Below are 8,193 nucleotides of genomic sequence, written 5' to 3'. Positions count from 1 at the left end.
TGAGACGATAAACCGAGGTCCCGTATGCAGCATGTATTTAGCGCATGTAAAAGAACCCACGGCAACAAAAGGGTTGTTCTTGGCAAAATTATGTAGAACAAGAGAGGCAAGGCCTTCAAGCCTCACTTGTGATGCACTTAAAAAAATTTTAAAAAATCTAATCGTTAAAATGTGTTCTGAATTTGTTATTATAAAGCTTCGCGTTTGAAAAAAGAAAAAAAGAAGAAGAAAAAAAAGTCCTAAGCAGATTCGAACTCCGCGTGTTCGGGTGAGAAGAAACTGCCTTATCTATTACACTATCGTGGCTCCTTAACTGTCGTTCTAAAATTTAACATTTGAACATACTTTTTTAAAGGGCGATAAATCAATTGCGGTATTCGCAGTGAGAACGCTGTTTAAATCATATTATTCTGGTGTATCTTGGGCATTCAAAAAATCTTTAAGGGTAACAAAAAAAATTCTTTTTAATGGCTATCGCCGCATTCACACTGCAACATTTAGCCGTTTTCACTAGATCTAGATAGATGTACAAGTTTAGTTACACCCGCCGGGAATGTAGTACCACACGGTCGATTCAATTTCTCTTTTATGTTCATTCTAGTTTTATAGTTTTAAAGTTGATATGAAAATTTAGTATTTTGTTAAACTAATAACATGTAGAGACAAGTACAAGTACTTCTAAACGTCGTAAGAAGTGAAAAGGACTTCATTTTGAGAAAAGTCAAGACTGGAAATTTTTTCGTTTCATCGTGATCAGTTCAAGGGTATTAACTCGCATGGTTTACAATTTTTAACTGTGAATTCCGACTGATTCTGTGGATATTTTTATGGCAGTTTGGGGCATAATCCAGTAAGTGATGAGGCGTTCACAAATCTTTCTCTGAATAAATATTTAACGGCCTCCTTCTCCAACTTTCCATCACATGTTATCGTGTATTGCCCATTGAATATAGGATTGAACGGGCAGGTCAACAACTTGAAACAAAATGGCGTCGTTCGCGTTCGCGAAGAATATGAGCACGCGCTTTGAATGTGTATAAATATGTGTACGCAATTGATTTTTGCCCATGACCTTCAGGGCTCAGCCAACAGATCTGTAAAGTCCACTCGTCATATTGATTTTAGTATTTTCCGAAAAAGACCACTTGGACGAATGAACATAGTGAAAGCCCTGTACACTGAGAGTAAAACACACAAGCTTTTTATGTATTGAGTATAATTTCAAAATGTAATGTTTAAGATGAGAAAGATCAGTTTAAAGCAAATTAAGTCCCCTAGCATTAATTACAGAGTAATTTCCCTTCTTTACTATCTGCACCAAAACGTTTGCAAAATAAATAAAACTTCCATGCTTAGCAAAAGAAGTTCCTGTTTGAACAAAAAATGATAATAATGACTGCTCTTGTTGTTGTGTCGAATATCAGATCAAAGTGCCAAGTTTAGAGAATACAAAAAATATAAATATAACAGTAAATGCAGTTTGCATATAATTAGGCTTCTTTTTTTCTTTTCTTTTTTTTGTGCCCATCGCAGAGGTGCAATATTGTTTTAAACAAGGTGACTGGAAAGAACAGAATTTTTCCTATTTTTATGCCTAATTTGGTGTCAACTGACAAAGTATTTGCAGAGAAAATGTCAATGTTAAAGTTTACCACGGACACACAGACAGACAGACAGACACACACACACACACACACACACACACACACAGAGAGAGAGAGAGAGAGAGAGAGAGAGAGAGAGAGAGAGAGAGAGAGAGAGAGAGAAACGAACACCGGGTTAAAACATAGACTCAAGTTTACACAAGTGAGTCAAAAATCCACTTCGATAGGAAAAACAAATAAAACTACACGCAGGGGAAAAAAAAAAGGGGGGGGGGGGGGGCTGTGGTGTAGCGACGCGCAGCCCGAATTTCACATAGAGAAATCTGCTGTGATAAAAAGAAATACAAATACAAATATTGTTTGCAACAACCAGCAGTAAAACTGAAAAATCGGGAAAAAAAAAAAAAAAAATCGAGAAGCCGCATTGTGCCTGATTAAAATTTAATATGGCTGGCATCCATACGTATCAACATCAACATGCTACGAACAACTGACAATGGGCAATGGGGTGGGGAGCTCTGTGTGGCATGAAGCAATGCACAACTTCCAGATGTCAAAGCTTACATGGATGTAGTGCCCAAGGACAAGGTGTCAAGGGAAGTAAGTGAGCTGACAGCTTTGACGGAAAGGCAACAATGAGCGGCCTACGTCGAAGTGTGACTATTTGAAGTCTTGAGAAAAGTATAGAGGTAAAATAAATGAAAATGATCAATAAAACTTTTTTTTTTAATTCAAACAAATCGTCATCATCAACATGATCATAAGTGATGATGATGATGATGATGATGATGATAATATCATTATAAAGGTCGATGGCTTCGAAAAAGGGACTAATGGGAGAAAGTGGGATCAGCCGTAAGTTTAACCTCAGAAAGGCTGAGCCATTACGAATCAAATGAATATTGGTCACATTAGCCATGTGTGGACGAGTCTGCACACATTGATGATTCATACACCTAAATGAAAGTGAAACTGTTGGGGGAGGGGAGGGGGGTGCAGGTTGTACATACGCATCAGTGAATGTGTGCACATAAATAGCTGAATGCTCATAAACAGTTTAATCTACTGTTGTTCTTAGGCAGTGAACGCATCATAAGTGTCGTGTCAACGTGTTTTGATCTATCCTCTGGATCCACATGGAAGCATGACGGAAACACACACAGCCTACAGAGCTTTTTGATGATGAAGATGACAGTGTGTGCGTCAGCTGTGAACACTCAGGCTGTGCCATTATGATGCGCATAGAGTTTGGTCTGTGACCAAAGTATCAGAATCAGTAGCTCAAGGAGGCGTCACTGCGTTCGGACAAATCCATATACGCTACACCACATCTGCCAAGCAGATGCCTGACCAGCAGCGTAACCCAACGTGCTTAGTCAGGCCTTGAGAAAAAAAAAGTAAATTAATATCTTTTTTTTTTAAATTAATTTAAAAAAAAATATATATATATATATATATATATATATATATATATATATATATATATATATATATATATATATATATATCCGTTTCAGCAGCTCAAGGAGGCGTCACTGCGTTCGGACAAATCCATATACGCTACACCACATCTGCCAAGCAGATGCCTGACCAGCAGCGTAACCCAACACGCTTAGGCCTTGAGAAAAAAAAAAGAGGGCGGGGGTGAATAAATAACATATAAATACATTTTAAAAAAGTAACTACTACCACCGTACTAATAATATGTATAAGGCTCATGTACGTTTATGTGTATTTGACTGTGCTTTCATATCTGTGAAACTGCATGTTTGGTGCATATCTGTTATGCATATGTGAAAACAACCGCAGGGCCAGCCTTGAGGACAAACGCAGAAGGAGGAAGAACCACGACGCTGCAGCCGCGAACCCAGACCAGACTTTCCCTTGCAACCGCTGCGGCCGACTCTGCTTTTCCCGCATTGGCCTTGTCAGCCATGAGCGTGCCTGCATCAGACGTGGACAACGCCCTTCCTAGATCTTCGTCAGCGAAGCCAGGCCATGATGATGATGATGTGGGTGTATGTGTGAATGTGTGTCAGTCTCTATGTTTTACATTTATTTGTTTATTTATCATCATTGTTGTCTTTTTTACTTATTTATTTATCTATTTATTATTATTATTATTACTACTACTACTACTACTACTTTTTTTATATTACAATCATTATTTATTTATTTATGTACGCTTATAGTTGACTTCATCAATTTTTTGCGCCTTATACATACATATATATATATATATATATATATATATAACAATAAAGACAATAATGATAATATATAAACAAATAAGCAAATAAATGTAAAACATACAGCACACACACACACACACACACACACACACACACACACACACACACACACACACACACACACAGAGTACACGCACGTGCACTCAGTGAGAGCTCTCCTGACACATGTGTACACTTACACAATCGCGCGCGCGCACACACGCACACGCACACACACACACACACACTCTCTCTCTCTCTCTCTCTTTCTCTCTCTCTCTCTCTCTCTCTCTCTCACACACACACACACACACACACACACACACACACACACACACAGAGGAGTATCAGTATAAGTATCAGTTGCTCAAGGAGGCGTCACTGCGTTCGGACAAATCCATATATGCTACACCACATCTGCCACTGAAGCAGATGCCTGACCAGCAGCGTAACCCAACGCGCTTAGATGATGATTTTTTAGATTAAAAAATAGGAGTTTTGTTTATCATTTTCATTTATTTTATTTTTATACCTTTCTCAAGACTTCAAATAGTCGCAGATCGACGTAGGCCGCTCATTGTTGCGTTTCCGTTAAACTTGAGCTGTCAGCTCACTTACTTCCCTTCACACACACACACACACACACACACACACACACACACACACAGAGAGAGAGAGAGAGAGAGGCTGCCACTGATTGGCCGCAAGAGGGGTGGGAAAAGATCTCTGATGCCAGGAACATGGCGTCTAGCGTGTTGCTCAGTCTATTGTATTTGGAAAAGCCCACAGAGACTCTGTTCCGTTTTGAAGAAATTTGCGCAATGTTGGTTTGGAAATTATGCCAATAATCGTTTGATTTGCAAAGCATCGTGCTCTACCTTTGATGCTAGACTTACGGCCGCTCCCTCTCTCTACCTTTATTTCTTTGAGGCGATCGATGGTGTGATGGCCTTGTACCTGTTCTTTTTGGTATTCTTTGACTTTTCTGAGGATTTCCGATTTTCCTAGATGTAGGCCGCTCGTTGTTGTTGTGTTACCAGCAAGTCTGTCAGCTCGCTCATTTCCCTTAACACCTGCATGTCCCAGACAGTATGACCATGTAAGTTTTTGAATCTGAAAGTTGTGCATTGCCTCATGCCACTCTGGGCTTCCCATTCCACTTTCAGTTTTGTGCATGAAGTTCATTGAGTCCGTTAAAATCATGGCATGTTGGTTTCCAGGCATAATGGATAGATGATAGCCACTGGAGAGTATATGTCACAGCTTCAACTTCTATCGTTAGACTGGAGGTAGTGACTTTGTAGGCAGCATTCTGTTCCCTAATTGTTTTTTTCCATTTTGTATCGCAGTGAATCTCCAACTGGATTGGCCTTTGGTGACTGAGCCATCTGTGCATATGATGATGTCCTCTTCTTTACTGTTTTCTTCTGTGAGTAGCTTCACTTCTGCCTCAGTTTTGCCCTCTGGCCATTCCCGACAATGTCTTCCAAGTTTTCGGGTAATGATAATGTTCCCGGCGTCCGTCTGTAGCTGACTGATGACTGCTGCTAAGCTCCCGGCACTGGCAGCCACTGAGCCAGACTACCTGGCACTGGCAGCCACTGAGCCACTGAGCCAGACTACCCGGCACTGGCAGCCACTGAGCCACTGAGCCAGACTACCCGGCACTGGCAGCCACTGAGCCACTGAGCCAGACTACCTGGCACTGGCAGCCACTGAGCCACTGAGCCAGACTACCCGGCACTGGCAGCCACTGAGCCACTGAGCCAGACTACCCGGCACTGGCAGCCACTGAGCCAGACTGAGAACTTGATAGGGCCTAGTTAGGATTCTTTGTCTGTGGATCAACCTTGGTGTGGCAAGAGTCCTTTTGTGTCTGTACTGGGGGTTCAAATCAAATCAAATCAAATCAAATCAAAAACACTTTATTAATCCGTTATTTATCATTTATTAGTTCCGTGTATGAACATTTTTACAATTGCTTGCATGGTGTTGTGTTGAAGTTTCTTCTTTGCCATCATCATCGTCGTCGTCGTCGTCATCGTCATCATTATCATCATCTTTTTTTCTTCTTCTTCTTTTTCATGCATGCAGATCATGGAGTACCGTTTTCCTTTTTTCTTTTTTTTTTTTTTTTTTTTGTTGTCAGTTTGTTCGTTTGGTGTGTCTACATGCTTTGACAGCAACACTGAAGAAGAAGACACCAGTAGAGGCCAATACAGCAATTTCAGCCCTTTCTAAGCGATTTGCAATAACACGTCAGACGAACACACACACACACAGAAGCCGGGAGGCGAGCAAGGGAAGGAACTCTGTAAGATTCAAAGTTCACACAAAAAGAGTGAGTTAATTCCCTTGCAGAGGACATCACAACTTTTATCATTTTTTGGCAGCGAACTTACAATAAGGGTGGAAGATGCGATGGCGGTGTTGGCAGTGCATCGCTCTTTGACTTTTGTTTTATTTGGTCGTGAACATCGATAGAAACAAACATAATTATAGAGAACAACACTAACAAGATATATAGTCTCTCATCATAATTTGTATGTGCAATAGTTTGCTCCTCAGTATTAATTGTATTGTTTTATATAGTATCGTATCGTATCGTATCGTATCGTATCTTTTCGTATTGAACTATGTCACGTATCGTATCGTATTGTGTTGCCGTTATCTCATCGTATTGCATCGTATCGTATCATATATCGTACCCGGTATCATCGTGTCCGTGTCTGTGCGTCAGTAACATATCGTGTCCGGCGAATTGTATTGAAAAGCTCTTCTTCCAGATGCTACGACAGGCCCTGTTCCATTAATGGTATGAAGACAAGCTCTTTGAAGTCGAAGTCCAGGTTGGTGTATATGAGTGACGCCGGCCATTGACAAGGTCCGTGGTGAAGTTGGGCAATGAAGGAGTGGAGGGGGACTGAAGGGGGCTGGCGTCATGGAGATGTCTCCAATAAGTGCTGGTCTGCCAGGCGATGTGTTGGCTCTGTGTGCTGTAGTTTCTGGTCATTTTGCCGTACACCCTAGTTCCAGCTGTACACCACAGTTCAGTTCCCACACCTCAACATGTACACCCCAGTTCCCACACCTCAACATGTACATCCCAGTTCTCACACCTCAACATGTACACCCCAGTTCCCACACCTCAATATGTACACCCCAGTTCTCACACCTCAACATGTACACCCCAGTTCCCACACCTCAACATGTACACCCCAATTCTCACACCTCAACATGTACACCCCAGTCCCCACCCCTCAACGTGTACACCACAGCTCCCACCCCTCAACGTGTACATCCCAGTTCCCACCCCTCAACGTGTACACCACAGTTCCCCCCCCCCTCAACGTGTACATCCCGGTTCTCACACCTCAACATGTACACCCAAGTACAGTTCCCACCCCTGAACATGTACACCCCAGTTCCCACCTCTCAACGTGTACACCACAGTTCCCACCCCTCAACGTGTACACCACAGTTCCCACACCTCAACGTGTACACCACAGTTCCCACACCTCAACGTGTACACTCAAGTACAGTTCCTACCCCTCAATGTGTACATCCCAGTTCCCATCCCTCAATGTGTACACCCCAGTTACAACACCTAGTACACCCCAGTTCCCACACCTTGTACACCCCAGTTACACCTTGTACACCCCAGTTCCCACACCTTGTACACCCCAGTTCCCACACCTTGTACACCCCAGTTACAACACCTTGTACACCCCAGTTACAACACCTTGTACACCCCAGTTCCCACACCTTGTACATCCCAGTTACAACACCTTGTACACCCCAGTTACAACACCTTGTACACCCCAGTTACACCTTGTACACCCCAGTTCCCACACCTTGTACACCCCAGTTACAACACCTTGTACACCCCAGTTACAACACCTTGTACACCCCAGTTCCCACACCTTGTACATCCCAGTTACACCTTGTACACCCCAGTTACAACACCGTGTACACCCCAGTTCCCACACCTTGTACACCCCAGTTACAACACCTTGTACACCCCAGTTACAACACCTTGTACACCCCCAGTTCCCTCAACGTGTACACCCCAGTTCCCACCCCTCAACGTGTACACCCCAGTTCCCACCCCTCAACGTGTACACCCCAGTTCCCACACCTTGTACACTCCAGTTCCCACACCATGTACACCCCAGTTCCCACACCATCTACACCCCAGTTCCCTCAACGTGTACACCCCAGTTCCCACACCATGTACACCCCAGTTCCCACACCATGTACACCCCAGTTCCCACACCATGTACACTCCAGTTACAACACCTTGTACACCCCAGTTCCCACACCTCAATGTGTACACCCAGTTCCCACCCCTCAACGTG

This window comes from Babylonia areolata, chromosome 21 (assembly GCF_041734735.1).
Source record: "Babylonia areolata isolate BAREFJ2019XMU chromosome 21, ASM4173473v1, whole genome shotgun sequence".
NCBI classification, from domain to species: domain Eukaryota; kingdom Metazoa; phylum Mollusca; class Gastropoda; order Neogastropoda; family Buccinidae; genus Babylonia; species Babylonia areolata.
Note: the sequence above shows the minus strand (reverse complement) of the source record.